Genomic DNA, 20,619 nt, shown 5'->3' on the forward strand with positions numbered 1-20,619 from the left:
CAGCCTGTAACATGATAGTTGGGAGCTGGTTGGTTGGTACTTTATCAGCGTGCAATTTATCACTCTCCAAGGCTTGATAAATCTGGGCCTTAAGGGCCCTACACACTGGCCGATTTTTGGAAAGATATGAACGATCTCGTTCATAAATGAACGAGAACTCGTTCATATCTTTCAGTGTGGAGACTCCTACGATGAACGATGCGCGGCCCCGCGCTCGTTCATCGCTGGTCTCCCGTCGGCTGTGCATGCAGGCCAATATGGACGATCTCGTCCATATTTGCCTGCACTTCAATGCAGCCGCGTGACGGGGGGAGTGAAGAAACTTCACTCCCCCCGTCACTGCCCCCCTGCCGCCGGGTCGCTCGTCGGCCGTATCCGCCGTCGGGCAGCTCGGCGGCGGGTCGGCCAGTGAGTAGGGCCCTTAAGCCCTCACAGACAGTTTAGAGATTATCTATCAATCAGTAGCTGCAATGGTGGCATTGTAAGAGTACCTAAAAACCTTTAAAGAAGACTGGTGGAGAAGATGGCCAATCATCTTTTAATGATCATATAGAATTTAGTTGATAAATGATAGCTAGAAGCTGATTGGTCACTATAGGCAACTTCATCACCTGTTTTCTTTAGAAGGTTTTGATGCATCTTCCTCAAAACTTTCAGTTTCTGTATTTAGATTTATGTATCAATGTATCCGGAATTATTCGCTTCCTACTTTGTATCTTAAATGGAATGGTAAGAGCTGCGCCCCTCCACTGTACATGTCAATGGGTAATAAAGCAATCAGTTTTTTCCAGCTGGTCCAGAGATGGAGGAAAATCCATTAGTTGTGAAAAAAGTAATGCTGCTATGACAGAATGTGATCGAAGGTGTCAGAACACACAGTGCATCGCAGTTGCGGTGAATGGGGCAGTGTAGCTGCAGACCGGTCAGAGTACCCATGCTGACCCCCTGTCCACTGCCGAAAACACCTACAATGGGCACGTGAGCTTCAGAAGTGAATGATGGAGCAAAGGAAGAAGGTGGCCTGTTCTGATGAATCACGTTTTATTTTACATCATGTAGTGGCTGGGTTTACCTGGGGTGACAAGAATCACATAAACCGGAGTAAAATCCAAGATAAGTTTATTTTCATCCACAGGCAGTTACACAAGCAGGTGCAGGATTCACAGGTCAAAGGAGAGTTCACAGAGTCTTCAAAATGCAAAAAACACAAGTTCTTCAGTAAACCCTACGATCAAGGACCCCTAACAGTAACCAGCCCCTGGCTTATCACCTGGGCTCCTTGTCCACCATCAGGAGCAGTGTTTCTTGTGTCTAAAACCCTTTTAGCAGAAACTGACAGGTGCCTGCAATCAGCTGCTTCTCAACCCTGGCCAACAGCAACTCCTGGCCTGGATTCTCTCCAGACACAATCCTGAAGTTCTACACCCATGTAAGATTTGTGCTGTCTTTGTTACATTGGGAAGAGATGGCACCATGATGCACTGTGGGAAGAAGGCAAGTTGGCGGAGGCAGTGTGATGCTCTGGAAAATGTTCTGCTGTGAAACCTTGGGTTCTGGCAGTCATGTGATGTTACTTTAACATGCACCACCTACATAAACATTGCTGCAGACCCAGTAGTCCTCATCATGGTAACTGTATTTCCTGATGGTAGAGGACTCTCTCAGCAGGATATTGCGCCCTGCCACACTGCAAACATTGTTCAGGAATGGTTTAAGGAACATGGCAAAGCGTTCAAGGTGTTGGCATCCAAACTCCCCAGATCTCAGTCCAATCGAGCATCTGTGGGATGTGATAGAAAACCAAGTCCAAGCTGGACGCCCCACCTCGCAACTTTTAGAACTTAAGGGATATGCTGCTAACGTGTTGCTGCCAGATACCACAGGACACCTTCAGAGGTCTTGTGGAGGTCATGCCTCGATGGGTCAGAGCAGTTTGGCTGCACAAGGGGAACCTACACAATACTAGGCAGGTGGTTTTAATGTTATGTGGGTGGGGGGGGGGGGGGGGGGGTGTTAAAACCAACTGCTGAAGATTGTGTAGGCCCCACTTGTGCAGTATCCAAGTCACACTGCGCATGCATACTAATGGTTGCCCCACAAGACACAGATTGATGCAGTTGCACTGATGCAGGTGGCCATGTTCAGGTGGAGAGTTCAAACCTCAATAGGGCTGGGTTAATTTCTGATGGTGCGTTTTAAAATACACAGTGGCAGATTAACGTGGCAGCCAGTGGACATCTCAGTAGGTCAACCATGGGCTGTAGTATTAGCATACAGATGCAGTAATGGCTCCATCAGAGAATGCAATCGAGGCAGCAATTGCACCCACCTCTAAATCAGGCCCAATGGGACCAGCTCTATCTGCTGTCTAATTGGCATGCACCTGATTTCATCCTCGACGTGATGCCTCCCTTCATACATAAATGAAGGCAGAGGGGTACGGAGGGGGAAAGAACACCACCAGATCCTGTAATTGACAACTCCATCTATCAGACATTTGTGCCCATAAGTTATTAGGTGCAGGGGTGACAATAGACATGATAACAGCACCCACTACCAGGCAGTGCTGTCTCATCATTAACCCTGCAGAATATAGATGCCCTGCACCTGGGTAAATTTGCAGAGCCGTATTATACCATGAAAAAGGACATAGTTGAATATGCGCCCACTTCAGAATGCATCTATTCGCACTGCGCATGCTCTGGAACCAAATACATGCGATTACAGACTATGTAGAGTTGTGTGCATTCCAATTGTACCTGCACGTGCGACTGGGGAAGCATAATTTGGCTTTAATGGGTCGTTCTCACATAGGCAAAGTTAAGTGAGGGCTTGTTGGCTCAATTATGCACTACGCAGAGTATTCCTGGAAGTGTGGATTCTCATGTCTTCAGACACATCTTATGCAGAAAGTATAGGCAATGGTGCAAGTGAGCACTGATGATATTAGCCGGTATCAAACCAAGGGTACAGATAGCAGTGGTCCACTACCAAAGATGCATACGGGAAAATATGTGCATTATATCCCGGCCGTACCCCCAAAGCTGGAGCGTCTGCAGTCAAGTTGAGCTCATCTCTGCCCCAGGCCCAATAAGTTTTGTGAACTTCTGAAATTTCCAGGAAATAAACCAGAAACCAAGAATAAGTTTGTTGAAATTATAACACAAATTAAATAGAGGTATAAAGCATCCAAAAATGTTTCATTGTTGCCATGCAGCTATATTAAGATAGCTCAGGGCTGCAGAGAAATACGCAAACAGCCCACATTGGGAGTCATTCCGAGTAGATCGCTCGCTAGCAACTTTTTGCAGCGCTTCGATCAGATAGTCGCCGCCTATGGGGGAGTGTATTTTCGCTTTGCAAGTGTGCAAACGCTTTTGCAGCCGAGCGGGACAAAAACAGTTTGTGCAGTTTCTGAGTAGCTCTGGACTTACTCAGCCGCTGCGATCACTGCAGTCTTTTTGGTCCCGGAATTGACGTCAGACACCCGCCCTGCAAACGCTTGGACACGCCTGCGTTTTCCCAAACACTCCCAGAAAACGGTCAGTTGACACCCATAAATGCCCACTTTCTGTCAATCACCTTGCAATCGAGTGTGCGAATGGATTCTTTGTTAAATCCTTTGCCCAGCACCGATCCTCTTTGTACCCGTACGACGCGCCTGCACATTGCGGTGCATGCGCAGTTTTGCCGAGTTTTAACCTGATTGCAGCACTGCAAAAAGTTGCTATCGAGCGATCAACTCGGAATGACCCCCACTGTCAGAAGTTTACTCACAAAACGTTGACTTCAAATTTTTCATACCTCAGTTTGATCTGGAACTCTCACAATAAATGCGAGATACCCCTGGCTGGTCTGGAACACAAATCATGGCATATACTTCTCACAAGAAAGATTTTACTGCACACATATCTATTCGGATGGGGTGGGATTTGGAGACCGGTGGTCAGCATATCAACGCTGGGATCCCAGCCGCCAGATTGCTGGTGGAGGGGGGGGGGATTTCCAGCGGTCAGGATTTTGGCGTCCGTAACATTACCGCATCCATATATTCACTTACCAATATATTACACATTTGCACAAGTGTCAGGTAAATATCAAATCATACACAGTTGATGTCATTTTTTTGTTTGTTTTTTTGGAAACTCATTGAGACTTCAACATCAAAAGAAGAGAAAAGTGTCTACAGAAAATAAGGGAGCAACAGGGGAAGGGAATAGGGGGATACAGTGCAGTCCCAAAAAAGTCACATACAAATCACCTATTTACCACTTTGAAATTAACCCGTTGATGGAATTCCACATTATAACTGACAGGTAGGGAACAGAGAGCAATAAAACTTATATCCAAATGAAGAGAAGTTGTGGGAGGGTCTGTGGTATTCATGTTGCCTCACAATCTGAAGGCGCACTATGGGGGTCATTCCGGTTGATCGCTTGCTAGCATCTTTTTTCAGCGCTGCGATCAGGTTAAATCTCGACAAAACTGCGCATGCGTATGCACCGCAATGCGCAGGCGCATCGTATGGGTACAAAGAGGATCGGTGCTGGCCGATGTATTTAACGAAGAATCCATTCGCACATCCGATCGCAAGGTGATTGACAGAAAGAGGGCGTTTGTGGTTGTCAACTGACCGTTTTCTGGGAGTGTTTAAAAAAACACAGGCGTGTCCAAGCATTTGCAGGCCGGGTGTCTGACGTCAATTCCGGGACCAAAAAGACTGAAGTGATCACAGCGGCTGAGTAAGTTCAGAGCTACTCAGAAACTGCAAAAAACTATTTTGTGCCGTCGGCTGCAAAGACGTTCGCACACTTGCAAAGTGAAAATACACTCCCCCATAGGCGGTGACTATCTGATTGCAGTGCTGCAAAAAGTTGCTAGCGAGCGATCAACTCGGAATGACCCCCATGTCAGTCTAGCCAAGGAAACCTAATGGGCCAAAAATGTACCTAAGTTCTTGGAAGGTTGTCACATACAGTTATTTGCACAGCCTAGTTAAGAAAATCTCGAGGTGTTTCGGCTTGTCACTTGTGGTCTGGTCTGATGTGGGTAGGAGGGGACTGGGATTGGGGCAGAGCCAGGAAAATTCCACAGACTGGCCACAGATAGTATTCTGTGGCACATACTATCTGGCGAAAATGAGAGGATAGGGAATGATTCTGAGAATTGATTAACCCCTTTGAGATGTTTACTTTCACAGCCTACTAATCTAATCTGGATTAGATTACCCTGGCCAGTACCCAGATCTCTACAAAAGGGAAGCTATACTCAGTTTTTGTATTGTACAGGTTGAGTATCTCTTATCCAAAATGCTTGGGACCAGAGGTATTTTGGATATGGGATTTTTCCGTATTTTGGAATAATTGCGTACCATAATGAGATATCATGGTGATGAGATCTAAGTCTAAGCACAGAATGCATTTATGTTACATATACACCTTATACACACAGCCTGAAGGTCATTTTAGCCAATATTTTTTATAATTTTGTGCATCAAACAAAGTGTGTCTACATTCACACAATTCATTTATGTTCCATATACACCTTATACACACAGCCTGAAGGTCATTTAATACAATATTTTTAATAACTTTGTGTATTAAACAAAGTTTGTGTACATTGAGCCATCAAAAAACAAAGGTTTCACTATCTCACTCTCACTCAAAAAAGTCCGTAATTCGGAATATTCCGTATTTCGGAATATTTGGATATGGGATACTCAACCTGTATCACATTCCCACAACATTCTTCCCGCATACTCTAGCATATTATTGTGTCACTGTGATGACTTCATTGCTCTATCCGGAGTTCTGATTTGACGCTTAACTTTTGTACGGAAGTATGATGCTTGATATGTATTATCGATGTATTCTCCTCTTAGTCCCTCCCCCCACAGCCTAACTCTCCTCAGCCTAACCCTAACCTCCCTTCCCTCAGCCTAACCCTAACCCTCCACCTAGTGTCTACCCTCACTCAGCCTAACCCTAACTTCTCCTCCAACAGCCTAACCCTCCTACTAGTGTCTACCCTCCCTCAGCCCAATCCTAACTTCCCCTCCCACAGCCTAACCCTAGCCCTCCTCCTAGTGCCTACCCTCCCACAGCCTAATCATTGCCTCCCCTCCCTCAGCCTAACCCTCCTCCTAGTGCCTACCCACCCTCAACCTAACCCTAACCTCCCCTCCCTCAGCCTAACCCTCCTCCTAGTGTCTACCCTCCCTCAGCCTAATCCTAACTTCCCCTCTTACAGCCTAACCCTCCACCCAGTGCCGACCCTCCCATATACTAATCATTACCTACCCTCCCTCAGCTTAACCCTAACCTCCCCTCCCATAGCCTAACCCTCCTAGTGTCTACCCTCCCTCAGCCTAACCCTAACCTCCCCTCTCACAACCTAATCCTAACCCTCCTCCTAATGCCTATCCTAACACTCCCCCGACAGCCGAACCCTCCCTCATCCTTACTCTAACCTCCCCTCCCTCAGCCTAACCCTCCTCCTAGTGGTTACCCTCCCTCAGCCTAATCCTAACTTCCCCTCCCACAGCCTAACCCTCCACCCAGTGCCGACCCTCTCATATACTAATCATTACCTACCCTCCCTCAGCCTAACCCTCTTCCTAGAGCCTACCCTTCCTCAATCTAACCCTCCTCCTGGTGCCTATCCTCCCTCAGCTTAACCCTAACCTCCCCTCCAACAGCCTAACCCTCCTAGTGTCTATCCTCCCTCAGCCTAACCCTAGCCTCCCCTCCCACAACCTAATCCTAACCCTCCTCCTAATGCCTATCCTAACACTCCCCCAACAGCCGAACACTCCCTCATCCTTACTCTATCGTTCCCTCCCTCAGCCTAACCCTATCCCTACTCCTAGTGCCTACCTTCCCTCAGCCTATCCCTATCCTCCCCTCCCTCAGCCTAACCCTATCCCTACTCCTAGTGCCTACCCTCCCTCAGCCTAATCCTAACTTCCCCTCCCACAGACTAACCATAACCCTCCTCCTAGTGTCTACCCTCCCTCAGCCTAATCCTGACCACCCCTCCCACAGCCTAACCCTAACCCTACCACCACAGCCTAACCCTCCCTCAGCCTAACTCTAACCTCCTGTCCCACAGCCTAATCCTATCCCTCCTCCTAATGCCTATCCTAACCCTCCCCCGACAGCCTAACCCTCCCTCAGCCTTACTTTATCCTCCCCTCCCTCAGCCTAACTCTATCCCTACTCCTAGTGCCTACCTTCCTTCAGCCTATCCTCCCCTCCCTCAGCCTAACCGTATCCCTACTCCTAGTGCCTACCCTCCCTCAGCCTAATCCTAACTTCCCCTCCCACAGCCTAACCCTCCTCCTAGTGTCTACCCTCCCTCAGGCTAATCCTGATTTCCCTCCTACAGCCTAATCCTAACCCTACCACCATAGCCTAACCCTCCCTCAGCCTATCTCTAACCTCCCTTTCCTCAGCCTAACCCTCCACCTAGTGCCTACCTTCCCCCAGCCTGACCCTGACCTCCCCTTCCTCAGCCTAATCCTCCTCCTAGTGACTACCCTCCTTCAGCCTAATCCAAACCTCTTCTCCCACGGTATTACCCTCCTCCCAGTGCCTACCCTCCCTCAGCCTAACCTTCCCTACTTCAGCCTAACAATAACCCTCCTCCTAGTGCCTACCCTCCTTCAGCCTAACCCTAACCTCCTATCCCATGACCTAACCATCCACCTGGTGCCTACACAAACCCTACTCCCACAGCCTAACCCTCCCTCAGCCTAACCCTAACCTCCCCTTCCACAGCCTAACCCTAACCCACCACCTAGTGCCTACCCTAACCCCCTTACCCACCTACAGCCTAATTCACCCACTGGAATAGCCTAACCTCCCCTCCAACAGCCTAACCCTCCTCCTAGTGTCTACCCTCCCTCAGGCTAATCCTGATTTCCCTCCTACAGCCTAATCCTAACCCTACCACCATAGCCTAACCCTCCCTCAGCCTAACTCTAACCTCCCTTTCCTCAGCCTAACCCTCCACCTAGTGCCTACCTTCCCCCAGCCTGACCCTGACCTCCCCTTCCTCAGCCTAATCCTCCTCCTAGTGACTACCCTCCTTCAGCCTAATCCAAACCTCTCCTCCCACGGTATTACCCTCCTCCCAGTGCCTACCCTCCCTCAGCCTAACCTTCCCTACTTCAGCCTAACAATAACCCTCCTCCTAGTGCCTACCCTCCTTCAGCCTAACCCTAACCTCCTATCCCATGACCTAACCATCCACCTAGTGCCTACACAAACCCTACTCCCACAGCCTAACCCTCCCTCAGCCTAACCCTAACCTCCCCTTCCACAGCCTAACCCTAACCCACCACCTAGTGCCTACCCTAACCCCCTTCCCCACCTACAGCCTAATTCACCCACTGGAATAGCCTAACCTCCCCTCCAACAGCCTAACCCACCACCTAGTGTCTAACCATAACCTTCCCTCACTCAATTGTAATCCCCCCCCACTACGTAACCCTCCTCCTAGTGCCTACCCTTTCCCTCCCCCCCCCCACAGCCAAATCCTCCCCCTCACGAAACAGCCTAACCTCCCCTCCCACAGCCTAACCCACCCCCTAATGCCAAACCATAACCTCCCCTCCCTCAATCTAACTCTAACCCCTCCACTACGTAACCCTCCTCCTAGTGTCTACCCTAACCCTCCCCCCACAATCTAACTCTCGCTCAGCTTAATCTCCTCCCTCCAAAAACAGCTTAACCCTCCCATAGCCAAACCCTCCCCTCCGCCTAACCATCCCCCTAGTGCAGGCATTCCCAACCACGGTCCTCAAGGCACACCAACAGTGCAGGTTTTAGTGATATCCAGGCTTGAGCACAGGTGACTTAATTAGTAGCTCAGTTATTTTGATTTAACCATCTGTGCTGCAGCCTGGATATCACTAAAACCTGCACTGTTGGTGTGCCTTGAGGACCGTGGTTGGGAATACCTGCCCTAGTGCCTAATCCTAACCCCCCGTCTGTGTTCTGTGCAGAATGTTTTCATTTCACATCAAATGTCTACATTTTAGATGTGGACATTGTGAACATGTTGAAATTCTGCACATGCCGACATGTTAAATTTTGACAATGTTGATATCATAACTGTCAAAATTGTGATGTCGACTTTAGGAATGTAGACAATGCAAATGGGACATTATGGGGTCAATCCTATTAGTGAGTTGCAGAATGCGAGTTGTTAGTTGACGTTGTCTCTGCAAATTCGCACTGCAATTCAATTAGAAACTTGCATAGAACCAGGCAGAGTAAACTCACATTTTTCCATTTGCACCTCACTGAGGGTGAGAGATGGTAGGAAAAATCCTTATTTTAAGGTTAAAATGGTGGGACACTGTGCAGAACCCCTTGGACACCCCTCCTAATCACTAATTAGGCAATTTGAAGTTTCCAATTAGTTTAATTAGTCCAATAATTACATTGTCATTTTTTGGGGTTTAAAAAAATAGCCTGAAATTACGCCAATATCAACTTTTTAGTTGCTTTATTCACCCCAAATTTAAGTAGAGCATTTATTTGTTGAAAAAAATAATTGCTTTTTATATGTATATTTATTTATTTTTTACAAATTTTTAAGTCAGCTCAAATTACCCCAAAATCATCTTTTTTCCTACCTTTTTTCCCCTACTTTTAGGTTTGTTTTTTTTTCGCATGAAAGTAAACAGAAAAAGTTAGCTTTTTATCATGTTTTGGACTTTTATTACAAAATGCACAAATCTGCAATTTAACACCTTTTTTGCCCACTAACATCCTAACATCCTTCTATATGATTCTGCTCTCAAAATTGTAACTTTTTTGGTTTGCAGGAAGGTTGTCCCACTTTTTCATGCAATTCTCTCACATCGCATATTGCTGACAATTTGCAAACTCCCTCTGCAAGTACTGTGAATAGACAATCTTAATTGGATTGGAGAATGCTCAGGAGCACACAGGGGCGTAGGGAGGGTTGAGCTAGTGGAGTTTGAGCTCCAGGCACCGCTGGGGATAGAAGGCGCCGGCTCTCTGTAACAGAGCTGGGAGCCAGGACTCCGCATAGGAGGAGATGACTGGAAGAGAGGGAAGGGGTGGCCACCACATTGCCTGCATGTTCCATGTCACTGATTGCAATGCAGAGAGTCAAGTGCAGTGCGGTGTGTTGTTAGGGAAGAGGGGAGGTTTGGAGGCTTCGCAGAAGTACCTTCCTGGCTGTCAGGTATCTGCATTCAGTGATATGGAACATGCAGGCAGTGTGATGGCCACCCCTTCCTTTTCCTCAGCCCGTTCTTCCTACCCATGGAGGCCCTGCATGTTAATCACATAGAAACTCCGCCCCTCCATGCTAGAACGAGGAGCTGCTGCCCTCTTGGTGAGAATTGATCTGTGTATACTGTGAGTATATGTGTGTATACTGTGTGTTTATGTATATATGTATGTATATGTATGTGCATATGTATGTGTGTGCTTGTGTGTAAATGTGTTTATTTCTTTGTATACAGTATGTGTCAGTGTATATGTGTGTGTTTATGTATGTCTGTTTATATATGTGTATCTGTATATCTGCGTGTATATGTGTGTGTATATGTGTATGTCTGTGTATATATCTGCGTATATGTATGTGTGTGTTCATGTATGTCTGTGTCTGTACGTGTGTGAAATATATATATATATATATATATATATAACCAGCAAAAAAGAGGCGGCACTCGGAGGCTTTAAAGTGCAAAATGAATTGTATTCCACAAGAGAAAACTAACGTTTCGGGGTCACAATACCCCTTTGTCAAAGTGAACAAATGTGTGCAAAGAAAGTGACGTACCTTAAATACCTAAAGGATCCCCCTCAGTGTGCAGACGCCGTCCCGGCCGCGCTGGCTGCTCGCTTCGCTTCCGGTCCCGCTAAGATGACGTCATCCACATCGCGTCTAGTTGCCGTGGTTACCGTAGACGCCAGGCGGCCCGGACACGGCGCTGCATAGGAAAAAGAGAGTGTAGCTTAAAAGTAGTGCCCTGTTACCAAGGTAAATAAAAACATAGAATGGATACAGACATTACCGAAACATCAGACAGGAATGCACAATGAAATCACTAATGATTAGAGCGTCTACCTAGTGTTAGTACAGAACGCTCAAGCGCTACCAATTTACCTTAAACTAAGGTTAATGGGCACACAAAGGGCCCGCCGATCGGTACAGAACAGTAAATCAGTAATATATAAATGATATATAAAGTAACGCTTCTGTATAGATTTTGTTGAGCATATTTAGTGGAGAATCTGACTGAGGTTTTGGTTATGGGTCAGACGACACATCCCCTGTATATGAAAACAGGGGTGAGAAAATGAAGTGGAAAAAAAGGGGAAAAAAAGAGAGAAGAACAGACAGGAGAGGCAGGAAGATAAGGGCCACTATTTAAAAATGTTGAGACTCAATTTTTCATTGAGGCCATGGGGGCTGGTGGTTCCAAGCTCAAAAATCCATCTGGTCTCAAGCCGTAACAATCTTCCATCCCTGTCGCCACCTCTGATGTGTCTGGGGACATGATCGATAATAAGGTGTTTTAAATCTTTCATGGTGTGGCCGGCAGATGCGAAGTGTCTGGCCACCGGCTGTTCAGATGCCTTGCCCTGCAGTGCTTGTTTGATGGCTGAACGATGGAGGGCCATCCTTTCCCGGCACGTTCTAATGGACTTCCCCACATAGTGGAGGTTACACAGACATTTGATGATGTATATAATGTGAGTGGTGGTGCATGTAAGAACATGCTTGATGCTGTAGGTTTTGTCACGGTGAGGATGTCTAAAACTGGAGCCAGTGATCATATGCTCGCATGTGGTGCATTTGATGCATTTGTAGCAGCCCGGTTTCTTCCCCAAAAATACTGGCTCTGGCCGTCTTTGTCGGTCCAGTTTGGCTTGGAAACCCGTGATATCGGAATGGACTATTGTGTCCTTAAGATTCCTACCTCTTTGATAACACATCATAGGTCTCTTTCCATTCAGCGAGGGAAGCGATTTGTCGGTGGCCACTATAGGCCATAAGGCTCTGGTGGCCCTTTGTACCACTGGACTCGAGGTATTATATCTTGTAGGAAATGGTATGACAGAGTCTTGTTGTTTAAACTTGGAGGTTAAAAGCAACTCTCTGGGAATCTTCATCACTTCCTCCTTATGCTTAAGGAGGAGTTGCCTGTTATATCCTCTTTCCATAAATTTAGAAACCATATTATCCAGTTCTGGCTCCAATGTGCTACGGTCACTGATAATGCGGGATACCCTAATCATTTGGGACCGTGGAAGGCCCTCTTTTAGAGGTCTTGGATGGTGACTGCTGGCTTTGAGAAGAGTGTTCTTATCAGTGGGTTTACAGTAAAGGCTGGTATGTAGTGTCCCGTTTGTGATGGTTACTTGAACATCCAGATAATTCAACGTACTTGTGCTTGTCTGGAATGTATACTTAATACTAGAAGCCCTGGAATTAATGGACAACATGAGTGCATTGAATCGGTCCACTCCCCCTGTCCACAAGATGAACAAGTCATCTATAAACCGTGTGAACAGGAGGATTTGAGCGGCTACGGTCTCATCTTTGAAGAATGCTTCAAACTCCTCCTGGAACATAAAGATGTTAGCGAATGAAGGGGAGACATTGCTCCCCATCGCACACCCAGTTCTTTGTCGATAAAATCTGCCATTGAAAAGGAAGTAATTTTTTTCAAGCGTTATACGCAAAAGGGACAAAAAAAGAGAATGATCAAGTGACTCCATCCTTTCATTTCTTAGGAAATCTTCCATGGCTGACAAACCAGCCTCATGGGGGATACTTGTATACAGGCTGACTACATCCACAACACAAATCAAAGTGCCAGCCGGAACTTGTTTAATTTCCATAAGACGATTGATAAAGCAGGTGGTGTCCTTGATGAAGTTCTTATGTTTAAGAATCAATGGCTGCAAGATGCTGTCCAAGAATATCGACACTGGTTGAAAAATTGAATCACGTGCTGCTATTATAGGCCTACCTGGAGGTGCGCGGAGGTTCTTGTGGACTTTAGGGACAGTAAACAAGATGGGTACCAGAGGATGCTCCTGTTTCAGAGCTTTGTACAACTTTGAGGTTATGGTGCCCTCCTGTTTTGCATTATCTAAAATGACCAATAGGGCCTTCTGATATTCGAGAGTTGGATCCTGTTGTAATTCCTCATATGTATCTGTGTTGCTAAGCTGACTATTAATTTCTGAGATATAATAGTCCAGATCAAGTACCACCACTCCACCCCCTTTGTCCGCCGGTCGTATCACGATGTCCCTGTACTCCCCCAGTTGTTTGAGCGCGGTCCATTCTGCTCGTGATAGGTTGCAATGAGCCTTCGGTGAATCTGGGGCCGCATTGTATTTTTTGACAGAGTCACCAACCAGTCTGGAAAATGACTTTATGGAGGCATTCGTAGATGTGGGGTCAAAGGAGGACTGGGAACGTTGGTTCAAAAATTTCTGATGCTTACTGTCCAGTGGATTAGCTGGGAGAACATCTGCAGCACTGGTTTGAAAAAACTCCTGACGTCTCAGTTTACGCGAGAACTGGTGTAATTCAATGTTCCACACGAAGTCATTGAAGGGGTTGGTGGGAACAAATGAAAGTCCTTTCTCAAGCACGGATTGTTCTGCACCTGAAAGGACCCTCTGTGACAGGTTGTACACTAAGGTTTTTTGCTTGATGAGGCTCCTCTGGTCCCTCGAGCTTTGGCCACCCCTGCGGGTGGTCGCCCTCTTCTTCCTTTCTCTGCCGGTGTGGCCACAGTAACCCCTAAAGGGGCCGTAGGTTGCTGGATAGGACCCTCCGAATCGACCGGTCCGAAGTCACTATCACTATTAGATGTTCCTGCAATATTCTGTTGGGCTTCTCTCCTTTTCCGCCAGCTGTGCTTACTCCGTTAATTATATGGTTTAGAAGAAGCTGCGTTGTCACCCATTAGCCATCTGTAGACCCTGTTCGTGTCATAATCTTCTTTAACGATGGCTAATTTATTGCGCTTGAATTTAATCAAATCGCCTTTGTATTTGTCAACTTGGGTTTGCAGTTTCTGCATCCAGTCGTGATTTGTCTCACTTTGCAAAACTTGCTTATGAAGGGTCTCAAAGATAGTGATCTTCTCGCGGGTAATCCCTAACTCCCTGCCTGCTTCCTCCACCACAAGCAGCATCAGGTCTAAGCTGCATTTGTTAAGGATCCCGACCCATTTTCTGCAAAAGTCGGGGCTAAATCGTCCTATGGTGGGGACATTTCTAACACGGAATCCTCTAGGCACCATTTTTTGCCTATGATAATCAGAAAGAGAGATTCCGTGTAGCAGGAAGTCAGTTTCCCGTCGTTTGAGTTTCAGTAAATGGTGGTACAGATCCTCAATATTCCCTGTCGTCTCACTAGGATCGAGGTGCTCCTTAAATCTGAGACGCTCTGCGCCATCGTCGGTGAAACTGAATGACTCCCCTAATGTGGAGAACATTCCTTTACATCCTGGTGTGTCCTCGGTGTCGGCTGCGTCCATGTTAGTAAAGTGCTACGTACTGTGCGGTTGTACAAAAGTCAATAAAGTGCATATGGTGGCTAAAAAGTGCTTGTGTGCACAGTGCAGTAAGATCACTCCTGACAACAATGGATCCTAAGCTATTTAAAGCTGAAAAACAAGCAGGGGGTGCCTTGTCCCAAGCTGGGGCGACCATACAATGTGCAGAATCACTCCAAAATGAATATAGTCCACACGGACCGGCACTCCCACTATCTTCTGAATACGAGCTCCGGTGCCCTCCAAGGGAGATCCACAACCAGCAAAAAAGAGGCGGCACTCGGAGGCTTTAAAGTGCAAAATGAATTGTATTCCACAAGAGAAAACTAACGTTTCGGGGTCACAATACCCCTTTGTCAAAGTGAACAAATGTGTGCAAAGAAAGTGACGTACCTTAAATACCTAAAGGATCCCCCTCAGTGTGCAGACGCCGTCCCGGCCGCGCTGGCTGCTCGCTTCGCTTCCGGTCCCGCTAAGATGACGTCATCCACATCGCGTCTAGTTGCCGTGGTTACCGTAGACGCCAGGCGGCCCGGACACGGCGCTGCATAGGAAAAAGAGAGTGTAGCTTAAAAGTAGTGCCCTGTTACCAAGGTAAATAAAAACATAGAATGGATACAGACATTACCGAAACATCAGACAGGAATGCACAATGAAATCACTAATGATTAGAGCGTCTACCTAGTGTTAGTACAGAACGCTCAAGCGCTACCAATTTACCTTAAACTAAGGTTAATGGGCACACAAAGGGCCCGCCGATCGGTACAGAACAGTAAATCAGTAATATATAAATGATATATAAAGTAACGCTTCTGTATAGATTTTGTTGAGCATATTTAGTGGAGAATCTGACTGAGGTTTTGGTTATGGGTCAGACGACACATCCCCTGTATATGAAAACAGGGGTGAGAAAATGAAGTGGAAAAAAAGGGGAAAAAAAAAGAGAAGAACAGACAGGAGAGGCAGGAAGATAAGGGCCACTATTTAAAAATGTTGAGACTCAATTTTTCATTGAGGCCATGGGGGCTGGTGGTTCCAAGCTCAAAAATCCATCTGGTCTCAAGCCGTAACAATCTTCCATCCCTGTCGCCACCTCTGATGTGTCTGGGGACATGATCGATAATAAGGTGTTTTAAATCTTTAGCCCCGACTTTTGCAGAAAATGGGTCGGGATCCTTAACAAATGCAGCTTAGACCTGATGCTGCTTGTGGTGGAGGAAGCAGGCAGGGAGTTAGGGATTACCCGCGAGAAGATCACTATCTTTGAGACCCTTCATAAGCAAGTTTTGCAAAGTGAGACAAATCACGACTGGATGCAGAAACTGCAAACCCAAGTTGACAAATACAAAGGCGATTTGATTAAATTCAAGCGCAATAAATTAGCCATCGTTAAAGAAGATTATGACACGAACAGGGTCTACAGATGGCTAATGGGTGACAACGCAGCTTCTTCTAAACCATATAATTACCGGAGTAAGCACAGCTGGCGGAAAAGGAGAGAAGCCCAACAGAATATTGCAGGAACATCTAATAGTGATAGTGACTTCGGACCGGTCGATTCGGAGGGTCCTATCCAGCAACCTACGGCCCCTTTAGGGGTTACTGTGGCCACACCGGCAGAGAAAGGAAGAAGAGGGCGACCACCCGCAGGGGTGGCCAAAGCTCGAGGGACCAGAGGAGCCTCATCAAGCAAAAAACCTTAGTGTACAACCTGTCACAGAGGGTCCTTTCAGGTGCAGAACAATCCGTGCTTGAGAAAGGACTTTCATTTGTTCCCACCAACCCCTTCAATGACTTCGTGTGGAACATTGAATTACACCAGTTCTCGCGTAAACTGAGACGTCAGGAGTTTTTTCAAACCAGTGCTGCAGATGTTCTCCCAGCTAATCCACTGGACAGTAAGCATCAGAAATTTTTGAACCAACGTTCCCAGTCCTCCTTTGACCCCACATCTACGAATGCCTCCATAAAGTCATTTTCCAGACTGGTTGGTGACTCTGTCAAAAAATACAATGCGGCCCCAGATTCACCGAAGGCTCATTGCAACCTATCACGAGCAGAATGGACCGCGCTCAAACAACTGGGGGAGTACAGGGACATCGTGATACGACCGGCGGACAAAGGGGGTGGAGTGGTGGTACTTGATCTGGACTATTATATCTCAGAAATTAATAGTCAGCTTAGCAACACAGATACATATGAGGAATTACAACAGGATCCAACTCTCGAATATCAGAAGGCCCTATTGGTCATTTTAGATAATGCAAAACAGGAGGGCACCATAACCTCAAAGTTGTACAAAGCTCTGAAACAGGAGCATCCTCTGGTACCCATCTTGTTTACTGTCCCTAAAGTCCACAAGAACCTCCGCGCACCTCCAGGTAGGCCTATAATAGCAGCACGTGATTCAATTTTTCAACCAGTGTCGATATTCTTGGACAGCATCTTGCAGCCATTGATTCTTAAACATAAGAACTTCATCAAGGACACCACCTGCTTTATCAATCGTCTTATGGAAATTAAACAAGTTCCGGCTGGCACTTTGATTTGTGTTGTGGATGTAGTCAGCCTGTATACAAGTATCCCCCATGAGGCTGGTTTGTCAGCCATGGAAGATTTCCTAAGAAATGAAAGGATGGAGTCACTTGATCATTCTCTTTTTTTGTCCCTTTTGCGTATAACGCTTGAAAAAAATTACTTCCTTTTCAATGGCAGATTTTATCGACAAAGAACTGGGTGTGCGATGGGGAGCAATGCCTCCCCTTCATTCGCTAACATCTTTATGTTCCAGGAGGAGTTTGAAGCATTCTTCAAAGATGAGACCGTAGCCGCTCAAATCCTCCTGTTCACACGGTTTATAGATGACTTGTTCATCTTGTGGACAGGGGGAGTGGACCGATTCAATGCACTCATGTTGTCCATTAATTCCAGGGCTTCTAGTATTAAGTATACATTCCAGACAAGCACAAGTACGTTGAATTATCTGGATGTTCAAGTAACCATCACAAACGGGACACTACATACCAGCCTTTACTGTAAACCCACTGATAAGAACACTCTTCTCAAAGCCAGCAGTCACCATCCAAGACCTCTAAAAGAGGGCCTTCCACGGTCCCAAATGATTAGGGTATCCCGCATTATCAGTGACCGTAGCACATTGGAGCCAGAACTGGATAATATGGTTTCTAAATTTATGGAAAGAGGATATAACAGGCAACTCCTCCTTAAGCATAAGGAGGAAGTGATGAAGATTCCCAGAGAGTTGCTTTTAACCTTCAAGTTTAAACAACAAGACTCTGTCATACCATTTCCTACAAGATATAATACCTCGAGTCCAGTGGTACAAAGGGCCACCAGAGCCTTATGGCCTATAGTGGCCACCGACAAATCGCTTCCCTCGCTGAATGGAAAGAGACCTATGATGTGTTATCAAAGAGGTAGGAATCTTAAGGACACAATAGTCCATTCCGATATCACAGGTTTCCAAGCCGAACTGGACCGACAAAGACGGCCAGAGCCAGTATTTTTGGGGAAGAAACCGGGCTGCTACAAATGCATCAAATGCACCACATGCGAGCATATGATCACTGGTTCCAGTTTTAGACATCCTCACCGTGACAAAACCTACAGCATCAAGCATGTTCTTACATGCACCACCACTCACATTATATACATCATCAAATGTCTGTGTAACCTCCACTATGTGGGGAAGTCCATTAGAACGTGCCGGGAAAGGATGGCCCTCCATCGTTCAGCCATCAAACAAGCACTGCAGGGCAAGGCATCTGAACAGCCGGTGGCCAGACACTTCGCATCTGCCGGCCACACCATGAAAGATTTAAAACACCTTATTATCGATCATGTCCCCAGACACATCAGAGGTGGCGACAGGGATGGAAGATTGTTACGGCTTGAGACCAGATGGATTTTTGAGCTTGGAACCACCAGCCCTCATGGCCTCAATGAAAAATTGAGTCTCAACATTTTTAAATAGTGGCCCTTATCTTCCTGCCTCTCCTGTCTGTTCTTCTCTCTTTTTTTCCCCTTTTTTTCCACTTCATTTTCTCACCCCTGTTTTCATATACAGGGGATGTGTCGTCTGACCCATAACCAAAACCTCAGTCAGATTCTCCACTTAATATGCTCAACAAAATCTATACAGAAGCGTTACTTTATATATCATTTATATATTACTGATTTACTGTTCTGTACCGATCGGCGGGCCCTTTGTGTGCCCATTAACCTTAGTTTAAGGTAAATTGGTAGCGCTTGAGCGTTCTGTACTAACACTAGGTAGACGCTCTAATCATTAGTGAGTTCATTGTGCATTCCTGTCTGATGTTTCGGTAATGTCTGTATCCATTCTATGTTTTTATTTACCTTGGTAACAGGGCACTACTTTTAAGCTACACTCTCTTTTTCCTATGCAGCGCCGTGTCCGGGCCACCTGGCGTCTACGGTAACCACGGCAACTAGACGCGATGTGGATGACGTCATCTTAGCAGGACCGGAAGCGAAGCGAGCAGCCAGCGCGGCCGGGACGGCGTCTGCACACTGAGGGGGATCCTTTAGGTATTTAAGGTACGTCACTTTCTTTGCACACATTTGTTCACTTTGACAAAGGGGTATTGTGACCCCGAAACGTTAGTTTTCTCTTGTGGAATACAATTCATTTTGCACTTTAAAGCCTCCGAGTGCCGCCTCTTTTTTGCTGGTTGTGGATCTCCCTTGGAGGGCACCGGAGCTCGTATTCAGAAGATAGTGGGAGTGCCGGTCCGTGTGGACTATATATATATATATATATATATATATATATATATACACTGATCCAAAAAAATAAAGGGAACACTAAAATAACACATCCTAGGTCTGAATGAATGAAATATTCTTATTAAATACTTTGTTCTTTACATAGTTGAATGTGCTGACAACAAAATCACACAAAAATTATCAATGGAAATCAAATTTATTAATCCGTGGAGGTCTGGATTTGGAGTCACACTCAAAATTAAAATGGAAAAACACACTACAGGCTGATCCAACTTTGATGTAATGTCCTTAAAACAAGTCAAAATGAGGCTCAGTAGTGTGTGTGGCCTCCACGTGCCTGTATGACCTCCCTACAATGTCTGGGCATGCTCCTGATGAGGTGGCGGATGGTCTCCTGAGGGATCTCCTCCCAGACCTAAACTAAAGCATCTGCAAACTCCTGGACAGTCTGTGGTGCAACATGAAGTTGGTGGATGGAGCGAGACATGATGTCCCAGATGTGCTCAATTGGATTCAGGTCTGGGGAACGGGCGGGCCAGTCCATAGCATCAATGCCTTTGTCTTGCAGGAACTGCTGACACACTCCAGCCACATGAGGTCTAGCATTGTCTTGCATTAGGAGGAACCCAGGGCCAACCGCACCAGCATATGGTCTCACAAGGGGTCACGGATCTCATCTCTGTACCTAATGGCAATCATGCTACCTCTGGCGAGCACAAGGAGGGCTGTGCGGCCCCCCCCCCCAAATAAATGCCACCCCACACCATTACTGACCCACTGCCAAACCGGTCATGCTGGAGGATGTTGCAGGCAGCAGAACGTTCTCCTTGGCGTCTCCAGACTCTGTCACGTCTGTCACATGTGCTCAGTGAGAACCTGCTTTCATCTGTGAAGAGCACAGGGCACCAGTGGCAAATTTGCCAATCTTGGTGTTCTCTGGCAAATGCCAAACGTCCTGCACGGGGTTGGAGTCTGTTTCTGATCGTTTGAGTAGACACATGCACATTTGTGGCTTGCTGGAGGTCATTTTGCAGGGCTCTGGCAGTGCTCCTCCTGTTCCTCCTTGCACAAAGGCGGAGGTAGCGGTCCTGCTGCTGGGTTGTTGCCCTCCTACGGCCTCCTCCACGTCTCCTGATGTACTGGCCTGTCTCCTGGTAGCGCCTCCATGCTCTGGACACTACGCTGACAGACACAGCAAACCTTCTTGCCACAGCTCGCATTGATGTGCCATCCTGGATGAGCTGCACTACCTGAGCCACTTGTGTGGGTTGTAGACTCCG

The sequence above is a fragment of the Pseudophryne corroboree genome, chromosome 7 (genome assembly GCF_028390025.1).
Source record: "Pseudophryne corroboree isolate aPseCor3 chromosome 7, aPseCor3.hap2, whole genome shotgun sequence".
Classification (NCBI taxonomy): Eukaryota; Metazoa; Chordata; class Amphibia; order Anura; family Myobatrachidae; genus Pseudophryne; species Pseudophryne corroboree.